Source organism: Setaria viridis, chromosome 8 (genome assembly GCF_005286985.2).
Source record: "Setaria viridis chromosome 8, Setaria_viridis_v4.0, whole genome shotgun sequence".
Lineage (NCBI taxonomy): Eukaryota > Viridiplantae > Streptophyta > Magnoliopsida > Poales > Poaceae > Setaria > Setaria viridis.
The window spans coordinates 22,313,894-22,335,111 of NC_048270.2; the positions used below are offsets into that span (position 1 = coordinate 22,313,894).

The 21,218-nt window shown below is 43.4% G+C and overlaps 1 long non-coding RNA gene across 1 annotated transcript; it reads right to left on the reverse strand.

Moving 5' to 3' along the window:
• Window positions 1–19,781: 19,781 nt before the first annotated feature.
• On the reverse strand, window positions 19,782–20,810 carry LOC117866311 (uncharacterized). Its single transcript, XR_004642835.2, has 2 exons — window positions 20,641–20,810; window positions 19,782–20,234 (listed from the first exon to the last, which is right to left on the reverse strand). It is a non-coding gene; the product is annotated as an uncharacterized lncRNA (long non-coding RNA).
• Between the last annotated feature and the right edge of the window lie 408 nt (window positions 20,811–21,218).

Sequence of the window (21,218 nt, forward strand, 5' to 3'; positions counted from 1 at the left end):
ATGCTGCATTTATACAAGGAAAACGTAAGCTGCTACCTGCCTAGCTCTATGCACATGTCCCTTGCAAAGTAGTACTTCATTCAAAGATTCTGTTTTGGACCACATGTACGCGGTAAAGGTTGGACCGACGCTCAGCACACTTGGCCACTTGTCTTTCTATGAACGCAGACAAAAATGACTAGACTAGATATTTAATCATTTGGCAGTGAATGCACGTGGATTCTGCATGTTTATTTGCCCTCTAAAGTTCCACGATACTTCTACAAGGAGAAAGTCAATGTATGGCCTAAGAAGGCAAAGCACGTTCGTCCTTGTTCTGCATTAGTACGGACTCCAAGCAAATATTCTTGCAGAGTACTCTATCCGTACCAAATTACGCCCTTGTTCACTTCCTACAAAACTCCCAACTTTGGCACTATGCAAAAAGAAGATTCTCCATCACATCAAACTTGCGGTACATGCATGGAGTACTAAATGTAGACGAAATCAAAAACTAATTGCACAGTTTTGTTGCACTTTGCGAGATGAATCTTTTGAGCCTAATTAGTCAATATTTGGACAATAATTCACAAATACAAACGAAACGCTACAGTGTTGCTACAGTAATTTGGCACCTCCCAAATTCGCAAAGTAAACAAGGGCTACTATTCGTTTTGATTTTTCTAGAGATATAATTTTTTATATGTACTAGAAAAGTTAAAACAAATAATAATTTAAGATGGGGAGTAGTACTTTCGAATGACCTATGCTGTAGAAGGTGACATCAATTATTGGTTAGGTTCCTCGCTGGTTTCTTATTCCTCATTTCAAGCTAATCTTCTTTCAGAATTTCTGTCAAAGAAAGAGAGGAGGAGAAGAAAGATATTACGTATCATGTAGACGATGACCCCTTGGGGACGAAAAAGATGGGCCGCCGTTGGATCAGGGAACTCGACTGCGATTTCCCCTCCAACCTATGGTTCCTTACCTGAAATCAACAGAACGGTCCACCGTGGTCTGAATAACCAAGAGACTTGTCTTGCCAAGTATCATTCGTAGCTACTATGGTCCAAGAGACTATCAGTCATCATGTAATTCGGCCAAGATTCTTTGACTACACACGCAGCTACTATGGTCGGATAAGTTGACCAATAATATACATGAACCCAATTCGAATTTGCCCCCTATCACATATGCAAACAATTGTCGCTGGAAGTCTGGGCAAGGCACGTGCGTTCCCATTTGGATGACTCATCGTGTCTGAACTTCCACGATACTTCCATGTCACTAATGGCTGGAGTCGCTGACTGTGCTTGACTTTTTATACGAAACACACTCAAGACATACCACCTGCGGTTGGAAAGATTCAGAGAAATATCCCTGTGCTGCCAAATACAAATAATCGTCGACAAGTGGATGGTGGTCGTTTGTGGCATAGATCGTTAGATTATTTTAGAAACCAGTATTTGCTATGGACAAAAAATAAATATAAATAAAAGGTATGTTTGTTAATGCACCACATGATACATGTATGAATAATTCTGGATGTATGGATACTTCTAGATGGTATGGTTCACCAATTTGATTGAACCATATAGTTCACCCTTCACCCCTCTTAACAGATAATTTGATTGAACCACATGGTTCACCCCTCTTAACAGATAGTTATACCAAGTGGGATGGTATCATCATAGATGAGTCCACACAGTTCAACCAACCAAACAAAAAGCAACTATTTATCTTGCCTCACACATGAATCAAATGATACATGCAACCACTACTGGTCCCAAAAACTGCCTCACCACCGATTTAGAGCGGCGTCTATTTTATATCGTCAGTGATACTCACATCCATCACCGCTGGATGGAGACCCAGCGATGAAGCCCATAAAAAAACAAAAAAAGCTGCCGCTCGTCCGCACCTCACACCAGCGCCGCTCCTGCCAAGATGCTGCGGCCACGTCCACGCCGTCGTGCCTCTACGGCAGAGCCCCCGCACCGCCGCGCCGCTCCCACCAAGCCCTGCACCAGTTGGAGGTATGCCATAGACGCAATCATAGAGATGATGATATTCCATTTGTATCCATGATTTATATTGTGTTCATTGAATATCCATTAAAGGCTACTTGAATGATCTGCAATTATGTGAATTGTATGTGGAACTCATTACTTGTATGGTTATTCTAAAAGTTGTCCCTAGTCAGAGTTCATGTGTGGACACACATGAATATTAGACAAGTACATGTATTAGTTGATGACTATGTTTCACAAGTCATGAACATGGAGATGTCAAACTAATAATGTAGGCGTATGTAGAGACATGTGCTAGGACTGACCTAACGCGAGAACTAGTTCTCCCATTACACAACAAGTACGCTTTGTCCTTAGATCCGAGATTGTCGCTTGTACTCAAGATGTGGATTGACTTACTTAGGGGCTATCAAATGCTACATTGTAATAGGGTAGTTAAAAAGGTAGCTTTCAGGTTTGTCAGGAAGCATGCTGTGAGGCATAGTCAATCAAGATGGGATTTGTCCCTCTCTGATTGAGAGTGATATCTCTGGGCCCTCGAGTGATCGGATCCGGAAATGCATTGCCATGCTACGTATGGTTAAGAGTTAACCTACAAAGAGATTCTGAATCATAGGATCGAGAAAGAGCGGTCGACTTGAAGCTAGACCAAATATCGTGAGGCAAAGGGAATAGCATGTATGTAATGTTGTGACGGTTCGTCTGATATGATCTTCGTGTGCGTATAGGAGTTGGCACGTCTTGCTAGAGGCCGCTACCGACTATTGGGCCGAGTAGGAGTACTCGGGCCATGTCTATACGCATCCGAACCCATAGGGTCACACACTTAAGGGGCTGGAAGCCCAATTCGGATCTGATCCGAGTTGGATTAGGTTTAGGAGTACTAATGGGCCTCGAATCCAGAGGCCCATCAGGAACCTCTATAAATAGAGGGGTGGGGGCGCCCTAGGGTTTACACCTTTTGGCGAAACACACCTGCCGCGCCTCCCACGCCCTCGCCTGTTGCAACTCGCGGATCTAGCAGTCCGGCTTGCGACGCTTCCTCCCTGCACGTGTGGATACCTTGGAGGTGTTGCGCCTGCAGCACTTGGACGAGCCATCGACGAGCCGCCGACGAGCCACGACGAGCCGACGACGAGCCGCGGTACCGGAGGCGATCTTGCTGTGCACGTGGACGAGCTGCTGAGGAGCTGCTGGACGTGATCGACTACGTACGACTACGTTGATCGACTACGTACGACTACGTGATCGTCTTCACTGCATCGACGCATATCTACATCTTCCGCACCAGTAGTGCGTCGAGTGGTAATCCCGTTATCCTTATACGGCAGTTCTTCCTGGTTATACGCGGTAGAAATTTTAATTTGCGCTAGTGTAGCCTACCTCGTATCCCAACAGTGGTATCAGAGCCGTAGCTGCTTAGTTTTGGATTCGGGATGTATGCATATGGAGATATGCGAGTTCTCTGTTTGATCTATGTCCTGATTTCGTGCCCTTGCTGCAATGGTAGTGTAACGACATACTCCTACCGGTCGGTTTCCGCCATCGGAGTTAAGTGATACACGTAAATCCAGTTGCAGTGATGGAAGATCAATATGATTGGTCAAATCGAGATCAAGGGTCATACGCCAGGCGCATTAGATGTGTAATAGTAGATGGGATCTACTGCCGGGGTCGGGATTTTGCCGTATGCGCATGCTTCAGTAAATCAGCCGTAACTTTTCGGTACGATCTCGGATCGAGGCGATTTCTATACGAAAATTGATCTACAGAAAAAGTTACACGTGAATTTCAACCGCTTCGCCGTTTTCGGCAAAATTAGATTTGCCAAATTCGGCTTGGAAGATGGAGTTTCAGGCCTCCGAAGTTTGGAACGTTAGGACGCCTAACTCTGTTTTGCAGGATGTATGTATGTATCTTGTGATCAGTATGGCCCCATTGTGTATGTGATGCATGTGTGTAACTCATTCGTGACCTGCGTGTCACGCGTACGGCAACACGGCAGGAGCCATATGTGTTGTCACTTTATTGTATTTAATGGTCTGCGTACCAATCTGTGATGATCCAAGCAACTATGTAATCTTCATTACTAGATTCTTTACTAGCTATTAGGCGTAATAGCATGCTCTAGTTCTTGGAGGACTCATCACCAGGAGGATGGCGCACATGGAACATGGAGATGGAGATCACCATGGTGAACAGGTTCTATGGAGATGGAGATCACCATATGAAAACGGGCCATACTGTGTCACAAGCTGTGTGAATGCTATTCTGTTTATGTTTTACTTTCTGCATGCTGTGATGTTAGAAGTAGAACGATCCCTCACAAAGTTTAAGTTAGTATGCCCTCCCAACTAAAACTTGCACCGTCCCATGTCTTGAACAATTAGTGGTGCGTCTATGAAATTAGGGTGCCACTAGTTTTCCTTGACTAGACGGGTTTGTGTCGGACACTTACACGCATAAGGGTTGGTTTGCTTAACAAGGTTATCTTAACGGTTAAGGACCTTGGGGCATAAAGGTTGGGCGCCGAGACATAGAGATGTCACCCAACAACAGGAGTCATATGTGATATGATTAGCAAAAGTTGCTTACCGATCTACCTCGTTTGCTAGCGGTGATGCTAAAGCTCACTAGTAGACTTGTTAGTTGTGGATCCTGAATCATTAAGTTTCAATAGAGGGATATTGATTTTAGTGGGAGTAGATTCTATTAACATAGTTTAATGTAATTTGCTCTATCATGGATACGTTTGTCTTAGTGTATTTTGCATTACTTTTGTTGTAGATTAAATGGCACCTAGCAACACCACCACATCGTTTGCTTTGCGTTCGGTCCTTGAGAAGGACAAGTTGAATGGAACAAACTACTCGGATTGGATCCGTAACCTGAGAATTGTTCTCAGGGCTGAGAAAAAGGAAGATGTTCTAGACAACCCACTACCAGAAGAACCAGCTGATGATGCACTCGCTGCTTCTAAGAATGCTTACAAGAAAGCATGTGATGCTAACCTCGAAGTAAGCTGCCTTATGCTTGCTTGCATGGAACCCGAGCTGCAGATGCAGTTCGAAACAAACCATGAGGCGCACGATATGATCGTGGCGCTTAGAGACATGTTCCAAAACACAGGCCAGGACTGAAAGGTTCAATGTGTCTAAGGCCTTTGTTGAGAGCAAGCTAGCAGAAGGCGCAGCAGTAGGACCACACGTAATCAAGATGGTTGGTTACACTCAACGGTTGGAGAAGCTAGGCTTCCCACTGGGCCAAGAGTTGGCCACTGATTTCATTCTTTCGTCTCTTCCTCCTAGCTATGGGAACTTCATCTCGAACTACCATATGCATGGGACGGAGAAGGGTCTGAATGAGCTGTGTGGTATGCTCAAGACAGCAGAGGCTGACATCAAGAAAAGCGCTAGTACCAGCCATGTGATGGCGATACAGAACAAGCCCAGCTTTAAGAAAAAGGGCAATTCTTGGAAGAAGAAGGGCAAGGCTGGATCGTCCAAGCCAAACCCACCGCCCAAGGTTAAAGCTGGACCTGGACCTGCTCCAGACAAAGAGTGCTTTTACTGTCATGAACTTGGTCACTGGAAGAGAAACTGCAAGCAATACCTAGCTTCCTTGAAGAATGGCGGAAGTAAGAGTACTTCTACCTCAGGTACGCTTGTTGTTAATGTTATTGACAACATATTTCTCGCTGATACAGTTATTAATTCTTGTATATTTGATACCGGATCGGTTGCTCATATTTGCAATTCGATGCAGGGAATGATAAGAAGTAGAAGCGTGGAAAGAGGAGAAGTTGATTTCCGCGTGGGCAATAATGCAAGAGTTGCTGCTTTGACCGTCGGGACGATGCAACTCCACCTCCCGTCAGGATTTATTATGGAGTTGAATAATTGTTATTTTGTTCCTAGTCTAAGTCGAAACATTTTGTCTCCTTCATGCTTGATGAAGGATGGTTATTCATTTGCGAGTGAAAACAATGGTTGTGTGATCTCTAAGAATAATATGTTTATGGCTTTTGCACCCATTGTGAATGGATTGTTTGTTTTAAATCTTGATGGTTCACCTGTCTGTAATGTAAGTGCTAAAAGGCCTCGGCCTAATGATTTGAGTCCTACCTACTTGTGGCATTGTCGTTTGGGTCATATAAGTGAAAAGCGCATGAAGAAGCTCCATTCTGATGGACTTCTAACTTCGTTTGATTTTGAATCATCCGAGACATGTGAGGCTTGCTTGCTAGGCAAGATGACCAAGACGCCTTTCACAGGATTTCCTGAGAGAGCAGTAGACTTGTTGGAACTCGTACATAGTGATGTATGCGGACCAATGAGCACGACGGCTAGAGGAGGATTCCAATACTTCATAACTTTCACTGATGATTTTAGTAGATATGGCTATGTCTACTTAATGAGGCACAAGTCTGAAACCTTTGAAAAGTTCAAGGAATTTCAGAATGAAGTTGAAAATCAGCGTGGCAAGAAAATTAAGGCCTTGCGATCTGATCGTGGAGGCGAGTATTTGAGCCACGAGTTTAGCAATCATCTAAAGAGTTGCGGAATTGTTCCACAACTTACGCCGCCTGGAACACCTCAGAGAAACGGTGTGTCCGAGCGACGTAATCGAACTTTGTTAGACATGGTTCGATCAATGATGAGCCAGTCGGACCTACCGTTGTCATTTTGGGGATACGCTCTAGAAACAGCAGCTTTCACACTAAATAGGGTACCATCTAAATCCGTAGTTAAGACACCATATGAGATGTGGACTGGAAAGATTCCTAGTTTGTCTTTTCTAAAGATTTGGGGATGTGAAGTGTTTGTCAAGCGACTTCAGTCGGACAAGATCACACCCAAGTCGGATAAGTGCATTTTCGTGGGATATCCAAAGGAAACTTTGGGATATTATTTCTACAACCGATCAGAAGGCAAAGTGTTTGTCGCTTGGAACGGGGTTTTCCTAGAGAAAGAGTTTCTCAAAGGAGAAAAGAGTGGAAAGACAGTGCATCTTGAAGAAGTTCAAGATGAGCCAATCGGGCAAGAATCAATGAGTGATGCTAACATAGCAGAACAAGTTGAGATACCCATGGCAAGAGAAGCACCGCCACAACCACGAAGGTCAGCAAGGCTCCGCGAAATGCGAGAAATATTATTGTTGGACAATGATGAGCCTGCGACATATGCAGAAGCAATGATGGACCCAGACTCCGAAAAATGGCAGAGTGCCATGCAATCCGAAATAGAGTCCATGGGAGACAATCAAGTTTGGAACTTGGTTGACCCGCCTGATGGTGTTAAAGCCATAGAGTGCAAGTGGATCTATAAGAAGAAAAAGGACATGGATGGAAATGTTCACATCTATAAAGCACGACTTGTCGCAAAAGGTTTTCGATAAGTTCAAGGAGTTGACTACGACGAGACTTTCTCGCCCGTAGTGATGCTTAAGTCCGTTCGGATTATTCTAGCTATAGCTGCATATTTCGATTATGAGATATGGCAGATGGATGTCAAGACAGCTTTCCTGAATGGAAACCTAGTTGAGGACGTGTATATGATACAGCCCGAGGGTTTTGTCGATCCAAAAAATGCTGGAAAGGTATGCAAGCTTCAGAGATCCATTTATGGATTGAAGCAAGCATCTAGGAGTTGGAACATTCGTTTTGATGAAGTGGTCAAAGGGTTTGACTTCACCAAGAACGAAGAAGAATCTTGTGTTTACAAGAAGGTTAGTGGGAGCTCTGTAGTATTTCTAATCTTATATGTGGATGACATATTACTGATTGGAAATAACATTCCTATGCTTGAGTCCGTAAAGACTTCACTGAAAAATAGTTTTTCGATGAAGGACTTAGGGGAAGCGGCATATATTCTGGGCATTAAGATCTATAGAGATAGATTGAGAAGGCTTATAGGTCTGAGCCAAGATACTTATATTGACAAAGTGTTGAAGCGGTTCAGCATGGAAGACGCAAAGAAAGGGTTCTTGCCTATGTCACATGGCATACATCTCAGCAAGACTCAGTGTCCTTCGACTGCTGATGAGCGGGATCGCATGAGTAGAGTGCCATATGCCTCGGCTATTGGATCTATCATGTATGCAATGATAAGTACTCGCCCAGATGTTTCATATGCGCTAAGTATGACAAGTAGACACCAATCTGATCCAGGTGAGAGTCACTGGACAGCGGTGAAAAACATTCTTAAGTACTTGAGAAGGACTAAAGATATGTTCCTCATCTATGGAGGTCAGGAGGAGCTCGTTGTAACAGGTTACACCGATGCTAGTTTCCAAACCGACAGAGATGATTCAAAGTCACAATCAGGATTTGTGTTCACGCTAAATGGTGGTGCTGTTAGTTGGAAGAGTTCCAAGCAGGAGACGGTGGCCGATTCTACGACAGAAGCCGAGTACATCGCGGCTTCGGAAGCCGCGAAGGAAGGTGTTTGGATAAGGAATTTCCTCATTGAGCTTGGTGTGTTCCCGAATGCGTCCAGCCCATTGAATCTCTACTGTGATAACAATGGGGCAATTGCGCAAGCAAAGGAGCCAAGGAACCACCAGAAGAACAAACACATAATGCGGCGATTTCATCTCATTCGAGACTTCATTAACCGGGGTGAGATCAAGATATGCAAAATACACACGGATCTGAATATTTCTGATCCGTTGACAAAACCACTCCCGCAGGCTAAGCATGATGCGCATGTAAGAGCTATGGGTATTAGGTACCTTCTAGATTGACTCTAGTGCAAGTGGGAGACTGTTGGAGGTATGCCCTAGAGGCAATCATAGAGATGATGATATTCCATTTGTATCCATGATTTGTATATTGTGTTCATTGAATATCCATTAAAGGCTACTTGAATTGATTTGCAATTATGTGAATTGTATGTGAAACTCTTTACTTGTATGGTTATTCTAAAGTTGTCCCTAGTCGGAGTTCATGTGAGGACAAACATGAATATTAGACTAGCACATGTATTAGTTGATGACTATGTTTCACAAGTCATGGACATGGAGATGTTGAACTAATAATGTGGACACATGTGAAGACATGTGTTAGGACTGACCCAACACGAGAAGTAGTTCTCTCTTTAAACAACATATACGCTTTGTCCTTAGACCTGAGATTGTCGCATGTATTCTAGATGTGGATCGACCTACTTAGGGGCTATCAAACGCTACGCCGTAACAGGGTAGTTATAAAGGTAGCTTTCGGGTTTGTCAAGAAGCATGCTATGAGACATGGTCAATCAAGATGGGATTTGCCCCTCTCTGATTGAGAGTGATATCTCTGGGCCCCTCGAGTGATCGGATCCGAAAATGCATGGCCATGCTACGTACGGTTAAGAGTTAACCTACAAAGGGATTCCGAATCACAGGATCGAGAAAGAGCGGTCGGCTTGAAGCTAGACCAAATATCGTGAGGCAAAGGGAATAGCATGTATATTATGTTGTGATGGTTCGTCTGATATGATCTTCGTGTGCGTATAGGAGTTGGCACGTCTTGCTAGAGGCCGCTACCGACTATTGGGCCGAGTAGGAGTACTCGGGCCATGTCTATACGCATCCGAACCCATAGGGTCACACACTTAAGGGGCTGGAAGCCCAATTCGGATCTGATCCGAGTTGGATTAGGTTTAGGAGTACTAATGGGCCTCGGATCCAGAGGCCCATCAGGAACCTCTATAAATAGAGGGGTGGGGGCGCCCTAGGGTTTACACCTTTTGGCGAAACACACCTGCCGCGCCTCCCACGCCCTCGCCTGTTGCAACTCGCGGATCTAGCAGTCCGGCTTGCGACGCTTCCTCCCTGCACGTGTGGATACCTTGGAGGTGTTGCGCCTGCAGCACTTGGACGAGCCATCGACGAGCCGCCGACGAGCCATGATGAGCCGACGACGAGCCGCGGTACCGGAGGCGATCTTGCTGTGCACGTGGACGAGCTGCTGAGGAGCTGCTGGACGTGATCGACTACGTACGACTACGTTGATCGACTACGTACGACTACGTGATCGTCTTCACTGCATCGACGCATATCTACATCTTCCGCACCAGTAGTGCGTCGAGTGGTAATCCCGTGATCCTTATACGGCAGTTCTTCCTGGTTATACGCGGTAGAAATTTTGATTTGTGCTAGTGTAGCCTACCTCGTATCCCAACAGATGCATGTGTGTAACTTATTCGTGACCTGCATGTCGCGCGTACGGCAACATGGCTATTTAATGGTCTGCATACCAATCTGTGATGATCCAAGCAACTATGTAATCTTCTTTACTAGGTATTAGGTGTAATAACATGTTCTAGTTCTTGGAGGACTCATCACCAAAAGAATGGAACATGGAGATGGAGATCACCATGGTGAATAGATTCTATGGAGATGGAGATCGCCATAAGAAAATGGGCCATACTGTGTCACAACTATGTGCATGTTATTCTTTATGTTTTACTTCCTACATGATGTGATGTTAGAAGTAGAACGATCCCTCACAAAGTTTAAGTTTGTATGCCCTCTCAACTAAAACTTGCACCGTCCCATGTCTTGTACAATTGGTGGTGGGTCTATGAAATTAGGGTGCCATTGGTTTTCCTTGACTAGACGGGTTCGTGTCGGACACTTACACTCATAAGGGTTGTTTGCTTAACAAGGTTATCTTAATGGTTAAGGACCTTGGGGCATAAAGGTTGGGCGCCGAGACATGGAGATGTCACCCAACAACAGGAGTCATATATGATATGATTAGCAAGAACTTGCTTACCGATCTACCTTATTTGCTAGCGGTGAAGCTAAAGCTCACTAGTAGACTTGTTAGTTGTGGATCCTGAATCACTAAGTATCAATAGAGGGATATTTATTTTAGTAGGAGAAGATTCTATTAAATAGTTTAATGTGATTTGCTCCATCATGGATACATTTGTCTTAGTGTATTTTGCATTACTTTTGTTGTAGATTTATTGGCACCTAGCAACACCACACCGTTTGCTTTGCGTTCGGTCCTTGAGAAGGACAAGTTGAATGGAACAAATTACTCGGATTGGATCCGTAACCTGAGAATTGTTCTTAGGGCTGATAAAAAGGAAGATGTTCTAGACACCCCATTACCAGAAGAACCTGCTAATGATGCATCTACTGCCGTTAAGGCTGCTTACAAGAAAGCATTTGATGCCAATCTTGAGGTAAGCTGCCTTATGCTCACTTGCATGGAACCTGAGCTGCAGATGCAGTTCGAAACAAATCACGAGGCACACGATATGATCGTGGCGCTCAAGGATATGTTCCAGACACAGGCCAGGACTGAAAGGTTCAATGTGTCTAAGGCTTTTCTGGAGTGCAAGCTAGCAAAAAGCGCAGTAGTAGGACGACATGTAATCAAGATGGTTGGTTACACTCAGCGATTGAAGAAGCTGAGCTTCCCAATACGCCAAGAGTTGGCCACTGACTTCATTTTTTCGTCTCTTCCGCCTAGCTATGGGAACTTCCTCTCGAACTACTATACGCATGGGATGGAGAAGGATCTGAATGAACTATGTGGTATGCTCAAGACAGCAGAAGTTGACATTAAGAAAAGCACTAGTAGCAGCCATGTGATGGCTATATAGAATAAGCCTAGCTTCAAGAAGAAGGACAATTCTTGGAAGAAGAAGGGTAAGGCTAGAGTGTCCAAGCCAAACCCAGCACCCAAGGCTAAAGCTGGACCTGCTCCAGATAAAGAGTGCTTTTATTGTCACGAACCTAGTCACAGGAAGAGAAATTGCAAGCAGTACCTAGCTTCATTGAAGAATGGCGGAAGTAAGAGTACTTCCACCTCAGGTACGCTTGTGATTAATGTTATAGACAACATATTTCTCGCTGATACAATTATCAATTCTTGGGTATTTGATTCCGGATCGGTTGCTCATATTTGCAATTCGATGCAGGGAATGATAAGAAATAGAAGCGTTGAAAAGGGAGAAGTTGATTTCCGCGTGGGCAATAATGCAAGAGTTGCTGCGTTGACCGTCGGAACGATGCAACTCCACCTCCCATCAGGATTTATTATGGAATTGAGTAATTATTATTTTGTTCCTAGTTTAAGTCGAAACATTATATCTCCTTCATGCTTGATGAAGGATGGCTATTCATTTGCGAGTGAAAACAATGGTTGTGTGATCTCTAAGAATAATATGTTTATGGCTTTTGCACCCATTGTGAATGGATTGTTTATTTTAAATCTTGATAGTTCACCTGTCTGTAACATAAATGCTAAAAGGTCTTGGCCTAATGATTTGAGTACTACCTACATGTGGTATTGTCGTTTGGGTCATATAAGTGAGAAACGCATGAAGAAGCTCCATACTGATGGACTTTTAACTTCATTTGATTTTGAGTCATCCAAGACATATGAGGCTTGCTTACTAGGCAACATGACCAAGACACCTTTCACAGGTTTTCCTGAGAGAGCATTAGACTTGTTGGAACTTGTACATACCGATGTATGCGGACCAATAAGCATGACAACCAGAGAAGGGTACCAATACTTCATAACTTTTACTGATGATTTTAGTAGATATGGATATATCTACTTGATAAGGCACAAGTATGAAACCTTTGAAAAGTTCAAGGAATTTCAGAATGAAGTTGAAAATCAGCATGGCAAGAAAATTAAGGCCTTGCGATCTAATCATGGAGGCGAGTATTTAAGCCACGAATTTAGCAATCATCTAAAGAGTTGCGGAATTGTTCCACAACTTACGCCACCTGGAACGCCTCAGAGAAATGGTGTATCCGAGCGACGTAATCGAACTTTGTTGGACATGGTTCGATCAATGATGAGCCAGTCAGACCTACCATTATCATTTTGGGGATACGCTCTAGAAATAGCAGCTTTCACACTTAATAGGGTACCGTCTAAATCTGTAGTTAAGACACCATATGAGATGTGGACTGGAAAGATTCCCAGCTTGTCTTTTCTAAAGATTTGGGGATGTGAAGTGTTTGTCAAGCGACTTCAGTCGGACAAAATCACACCCAAGTCGGATAAGTGCATTTTCGTGGGATATCCAAAGGAAACTTTGGGATATTATTTCTACAACCGATCAGAAGGCAAAGTGTTTGTCGCTCGGAACGGGGTTTTCCTAGAGAAAGAGTTTCTCAAAGGAGAAAAGAGTGGAAAGACAGTGCATCTTGAAGAAGTTCAAGATGAGCCAATCGGGCAAGAATCAATGAGTGATGCTAACATAGCAGAACAAGTTGAGATACCCATGGCAAGAGAAGCACCGCCACAACCACGAAGGTCAGCAAGGCTCCGCGAAATGCGAGAAATATTATTGTTGGACAATGATGAGCCTGCGACATATGCAGAAGCAATGATGGACCCAGACTCCGAAAAATGGCAGAGTGCCATGCAATCCGAAATAGAGTCCATGGGAGACTATCAAGTTTGGAACTTGGTTGACCCGCCTGATGGTGTTAAAGCCATAGAGTGCAAGTGGATCTATAAGAAGAAAAAGGACATGGATGGAAATGTTCACATCTATAAAGCACGACTTGTCGCAAAAGGTTTTCGATAAGTTCAAGGAGTTGACTACGACGAGACTTTCTCGCCCGTAGTGATGCTTAAGTCCGTTCGGATTATTCTAGCTATAGCTGCATATTTCGATTATGAGATATGGCAGATGGATGTCAAGACAGCTTTCCTGAATGGAAACCTAGCTGAGGACGTGTATATGATACAGCCCGAGGGTTTTGTCGATCCAAAAAATGCTGGAAAGGTATGCAAGCTTCAGAGATCCATTTATGGATTGAAGCAAGCATCTAGGAGTTGGAACATTCGTTTTGATGAAGTGGTCATGAACATGGAGATGTCAAACTAATAATGTAGGCGTATGTAGAGACATGTGCTAGGACTAACCCAACATGAGAAGTAGTTCTCTCTTTACACAACAAGTATGCTTTGTCCTTAGACCTGAGATTGTCGCATGTACTCAAGATGTGGATCGACTTATTTAGGGGCTATAGAACGCTACATCGTAATAGGGTAGTTAAAAAGGTAGCTTTCGGGTTTGTCAGGAAGCATGCTATGAAGCATGGACAATCAAGATGGGATTTGCCCCTCTCTGATTGAGAGTGATATCTTTGGCCCCTCGAGTGATCGGATCCGAAAATGCATGGCCATGCTACGTACGGTTAAGAGTTAACCTACAAAGGGATTCCGAATCACAGGATCGAGAAAGAGCGATCGACTTGAAGCTAGACCAAATATTATGAGGCAAAGGGAATAGCATGTACATAATATTGTGACGGTTCATCTGATATGATCTTTGTGTGCGTATAGGAGTTGGCACATCTTAATAGAGACTGCTACCGACTATTGGGCTGAGTAGGAGTACTCAGGCCATGTCTATATGTATCCGAACGCATAGGGTCACACACTTAAGGGGCTGGAAGCCCAATTCGGATATGATCCGAGTTGGATCAGGTTTAGAAGTACTAATGGACCTCGGACCCAAAGGCCCATTAGGAACCTCTATAAATAGAGGTGTGGGGCGCCCTAGGGTTTACGCTTTTGGCCGAACATCAGCCGCCGCGCCCCCCACGCCCTCGCCTTGTTGCAACTCGCGCCCCCCACACCCCACGCCCACGCTTTTGGCACGAGAAGGATCTCGCTGTATGTGGATGAGCTGCTGAGGAGCTGCTCGACATCGACGTGATCGACTACGTGTTCGACTATGCTGATCGACTTCGCTGCCCTAACGCGATTCTACATCTTTCGCACCAGTGCGTCGAGTGGTAATCCCGTGATCCATATACGGCAGTTTTCCTAGTTTACACGGTAGAAAAATTTTATTTCGTGCTAGCGTAGCCTACCTTGTATCCCAACAGCACCGTCATGCCCGCACCAACACCAGGCCGCCATGCCACTCCCACCGAGACCCACACCGCCGTGCCTGCTCCAGCACCTGTGGGCTCCGTCCGAGCTCTCACCGCTGCGCCACTCCCACCGAGCCCCTACGCTGTGATGCCCACTCTAGCGCTAGGGAGCTTGGTCCGAGCTCCTACCACCATGTCGCTCCCACCGAGTGCCTGCGCCACCATGCCCGCGCCAGCGTTGGTGAGCTTTGTCCGAGCTCCCGCCGCCGTGCTAGGGAATGAAGAGGAAGGGAGGGGCTCGCCGCTGGGAGTGGAGGGGAGGGGAGGAGGTGGACCGGCGAGAGGGAATTGAGGGGCATACCGGCTGGAGGGAAGGGGAGGGGAGGAGGCGGACCGGCGTGCGGGAAGGGGAGGTGCGGAGCGGTAGGACTCGCCACCGAGAGAGGAGCTGGAGGGGTGGAGCAGTCGGGAGGGAAGGGAGAGGAGCACTAGCGTTCACCACCGAGTGGGGAGTTGTAGGGGCAGAGTGGTAGGGAGGGAAGGGAGAGGAGCGGGGGTGGGGGATGAGGGAGAGAACGGAAGGATAAGGGCGGACCCTAGACGGGAGGTGGAATGAGTCACGGTTAACAAAAATTTATGGGTCCGGACTCCGATGCCACTACCAGACTATAGGAAGATCCGGTAATGATAGCTATCACTATGGGTTTGAACCACAAACCGACTATGATGCCGGCTAGTTATAACTACCGGTTGTGATCTCTACAACAATTTTTCCACACGATGGGTCTCTGATCAGGCTGTGATGATGTTTCATTGCCAGGTTCTTATAAACCAGCAGTGACAGTTCGGCTAGGTTTACCCATTCTGTAGCAGTGAACCAAACACCCGAAAGTGAATGAGTTTTCTTCTATAGAAGAACGACTGTTGTTACGATAGGTTTCTTGTGTGTTTCATAATAAAATCTCAATCAGATTTTATACCATCTCACGTGACACATAATTAAGAAGTAATCATCTTGAGATGGATTTTGAGATAAAAACTTGGATAGAACCAAGTGCTTATTCCTAAGCAATATTACATCGGTCTATTTATATCCTTTGGAAAAACAAATCCATTTGCACTTATGGTGATTTAGTTTCCAAATATAGCTGGACATCCATTAAAATCATGGGACTAAAATAGCTTGATTGATGAAACTATATGAAAAGTGAGATATATTAATATTGGTTAATTAATCCCAAACCATATCATAGACTGAACTTATGATGAAGCAGCAAGGTTGTGGTGACTAACTTCAATATTCATTCTAAAGAGCTATGCGTAGGATCGTATGGCTTCATTGAGTGATTAACAACTACACGGTATAGATTCCTCAGAATCACCAACCATTACCTATAATATAATGTTGCTTTGTATTGCATAGATGATAACAAGTTATATAACATATGCTAAATAAGTCCTTACCAATTTATCGGTATTCTATGACTTAGATTTTGGAAGGCTCAGGTGGAATTTCCTCCTAGATTATAACTTATTTAAGCATCATATTGTACTCATTTTCTATTGTGAGTTTTCCAAACAAAGTTCTTTTCATAAAAGTTTTAATGGGGCAATATCAGTGCATGTATGTATATGTCATATCTCTTATTTTCAGCACTGGTGCTTTTAAAGACGGCATTCAAGACATAATGTATGTCTACCTTCTGTTCTCCATACGGTGTTTTTCAAGGAGGTGTCAAAGATATACTTATCCTTTTCAAATTTTCCGGGTCGGGTTTTAGGGGGAGGATATTACAACTCTCATATGTATTAGCAATTAGATAGTAATCTATATATATGTTGCATAATTTACTCCTTATTTCCCTATCAGGGAGTTTTTCATGGCGTACCAAGCTATACGATGGTTTCCCCTCACATTTCCTACAAGGTTTAGACTATAGAGGAGATTTTCCATTATTTGGATGCTATCGAAATGAAGAACAATGATTACATGAAGCATAGAATACACCAATTGATCAAGGAGGACTGTTAAGATTAATAATAGCCGTGTGATGAATTAGTAATTAACAGAAGGATTAAGTAGATGATTAGCACGTGTATTATGCAGTTTTAATCTCGTCATTAGCGTTGTCTAATGACGGTTCCCAAAAGGGCCTATCAGAAGTGGCATGTCCCTTCACAACACGCATTACTGGAGGATCGACTTCTAGTACTAATCGGTAACCCCCTTTAGTATGCTCGATTCGCATTGCTTGGTTGGTTATAAATACCACGCCATTTAGTACCAATACGCCATTTAGTATGGGTCGGTAACACCAACCGGTACTAAACTGCGAGCCATGTCGCACTGTTGCAGATAGCAGTTTAGTACCGGTTGGTTTTACGAACCGATACTAAAGTTTATTCCCTTTCTTTTTTTACCCTTTTGTTTTAATTCGTATTCGTATCCGATGGAGCTTTAACTAATAATATTATGTTAATATATCAACCCATTTAAATCCAAGTATCACAAGTATCAACCCATTCAAATCATTAACACTCAATAGTTCGTCCATCAATACTTAAGGTAGAGAGAGCAAGTTCTAATCCATAAGAAAAGGGTACGGTAGGAGTACATCCATGCATGCTGCATATTTAATAATTCGCTTCGCTTATGTAGATATGCCACGTAGCTTAAGTCTCTAATTGTAAAGCCTAAAACTTCATCAATATAAGCTAGGGCATGAATTAGTGCACTCTCTAGCGCTTCACAATGAGGGTCACATGCACTACCATAAATCTCGAACAATGGAGACGACGTCTACTGAATGGCCTGTAGAAAGTGAGATGAGCCTGGAGCTTGAAATCTCTGGTGCGTATCGGGTTTCCATAGTGTAACTATAATTCAACACATCTAAGACTTGAGCCAGAATCGCATGAAAGCTCATTACCGCCAACGTTTGACTAAAGATATCCTAAAAGAAGAGAATAACGTAATGAAATTTAAAAGATGTAACATAATTAAAGATAAAAGGATAATTAGATATGTGTTCCATAGCATGTCATGTTGATTCAGCTGACAAAGCTTCCAATAGTCCTAGTCACATTGCTTTCTCCCTCCTCGAGCGCTTTAAGCTGTTGTAGGTAGGCCTCCACGGCGGTCCTTTCAAAAGTTAACCTACTTGGTGCTAATTGATCCCATGCAGCAATTGAAACCATCGAGATGGGGTGTCCTGGTACTCTCATCCGGTTGGCCTGTGTTTCTCGAACAGGTACATGAAAAGAGATTTTTACTCTTTTAAAATTTCGTGGACCAACTATCTCAAATTGCACTAAAGGAGAAGTACCGATGCTTCAGCCATCTAATATTGTTGATAAGCTACATTGTATGTAAGTAAATTTAGGAATTATTCATGTTTAGTAAAAAACCAATTATAAGAAGGAAAGAATATTACTATGTTGGGAATTGTTCCTCTGCTTTGATCGCCTTTTGGCAAGTCAATGACGCGATTAAGGAAGTGAATTCCTGGAGGACGAGCCAACGGTGGCTCCTAAAAAATGTAGTGTCCATGGCCGCCACCACTACGGCAAGAAGAACTTCCACTTACCATATTTAGCCCAAACTGTCCAAATAAAATTGTGATAAGATAATTTGCCACTATTTTTCATAACTAGTCAACTTTGCCACCAATAATACATTATCATATACGCAAATCATATACATTGAAATAAATCTAGTCCATCATTTCATAGCCATCCACAATTCTATCACAATGCTACCCATGAATATTTACATGTCCTCTAAGAGATATAGCTTTATGCTATAATTGTATCATATAAAATAATTACTTAGCATCCAATACAAATTGGTATCCAATTCAAGCAAAATCCTAGCCATTTTAATCCAATATAGGTAGCAAAATCACTTTAATGCATCAAAATAAAAAATATAGAAAAAAATAAAACCTAACTAGGGAGGGCGCGCGAGGGAGGCGGAGGAGGGACAGGCGCAGTGGCAGCCCGCGGGGGAGGCGGGGAAGGGAGAGGCGCGGCGACAGGGATGGGCTGGCGGTGGTCGGGGATGGAGCGACGGCAACGGCGATGGGGGCGATGGGCGATGGAGTGGGAGATGGGGCGACGGGCGACGGCAACGGTGATGGAGACAGGGATGGGGATGGGACGGAGCGGCGGTGGGCCACGGCGATGGTGATGGTGATAACGACGGGGACAGGGCAGCGGCAGTGGACGAGGGCGACCAGGACGGGGCTAGCGTGGCATAGAGGGAGGAACTGCTAATTTCTGAAAACTACTAAGTGTTTGGAGAAGACGAAGTATTTGTAGATGGGACACTTTAGAACCGGTACTAGCTAATTTCTGGAAACTGCTAAGTGTTTGAAGAAAATGAAGTATTTGTAGCTGGGACACTTTAGAATTGGTGCTAGCCTTTGCTCGGTACTAAATTCCTCCATTTAGTACTGGGCAAGGCTCCCAACCGGTACTAAAGTTGCTAAATGGCGGGATCTAAAATTATGGGCATTTAGTACCAGTTCCAACCTTTGCCCGATACTAAATTCCTCCATTTATAACCGGACATGCTTCCAACCGGCAGTTTTTTTTCCCATGCACATTATCTTAATTCTAATAAAATGTTTCAATTATTACGATAAGGTTGTCATGTGTATATATGGATATATGCATATATATGAAATAGTACAGATAAAAATTCATCACAAATATTAACCAGAGTACATTACATATGAAATTCATCATACATATTAAATCTTACATAAATGAGATACTTAGAACCTAGGATCGTCCACATCGTGACCGTTAATCATCGCAACATACAAACAACAATTTATATCGATAATGTCAATTCCTAAGAACCTATCGACATAATCTAGTGCATATATTAAGTCTTACAATGAGATATTTAGAACATAGGATCATCCACATTACGACTGTTAATTTGGGAGATCAAAAGATACACCAATCCTAAAATAATGGTACAACATGAGATCTACGAGTCCAGCTGAATATTATAAAGGAATCTTGAAATAATTATCCAAACATCTTTTGGACCAAGTGCTACTTTTCATAATAAATGTATAGTGACCCAATAACATGTCTAGGCAAAAGACCTGTTCACTGAGCATGGCTCATTTTGGCAATCCAAAACCAACCATAAGCCAATGGGGTCAAGGTTAGTGAATAAATCTCTACTTGAACCGGCGATTGGCCACCATACTTCTATTATAAAAATCTGGCTCCAAAAGGTATTTGGAAAACTATTTCAAGGTTCTTTTATGATGTTCAGCTAGAGTTTGTGGACTCTAAGTTCTTCTGTTCTTTGGTATTGGAGGAGCGGAGGTGTTACATCCATTGCTGGTCCATCTGCATCGTATTACGTAAAAAATGGACATAGAGCATCGTATTAGATAAATAAGTTGATCAATATTAGGTAGGGGAAAGATAGAGTAAATATGTTTATAATATTTAGTCCTCACTCTAAAAAACTCTCCATTCTCCTCGTTCTAAAAGATCAACGAGTACTCCATTTGTAACATAAAACTCATTCTAAAAGACTCTCCACTCTCCACAATCTTAAAAAAGTCTCCATTCTCCTCGTTCTAAACGATCAACAAGCTAGTACTCCATTTGTAACATAAAACTCATTCTAAAAAACTATCCATTCTCCTTACTCTAATAAAGTGACAAGTACTCCATTTGTAACACAAAACTATCTCATTTAAAAAACCTAGAATACTGTGACCAGAGGAGGGAGAATGAAGTTGCTAACCGATCCAGTGAAGAAGCCGATCGATTGAAGAAAAATGAATCCTGAGCAAATGGTGAGCTTGCTCGGGAGGAAGCTATGGAAGCAGCTCATTTATATATCGAACAAATGGTTGACATTAGTACTGGCTGGTTTCATTTAGTTCCGGTTGAAGCTACTACCACTAAATGGCATTCTCACCATTTAGTATCAGCTTTAGTACCGGCCGAAGCCACCAGCCGATACTAAATGGCTTCCTGGGGAATCTAGCTGTCGGTCACGTAGTCTCACGCTCATGGGTCCCACGCTCAGCACACTTGGCCACTTAATTAGTCTTTCTCAGATGAATGCCGAAAAATATGACTAGACTAGATAATCAGTCATTTGGCAGTCAATGGACGAGGAATTCTGCATATTTATCTGCCCTCTAAAGTCCCACGGTACTTCTACAACGAGTCAGTCAATGTATGGGCTAAGCATATATGCAAGGCACGTGCGGCCTTATTCTGCATGTATGGAGTCCATGCACATATACTTTTGCTTGCAGAGATTTGGCTTGTCAAGTATAATGCGTAGTCCAACCCATGTGCCAACCTTTTATC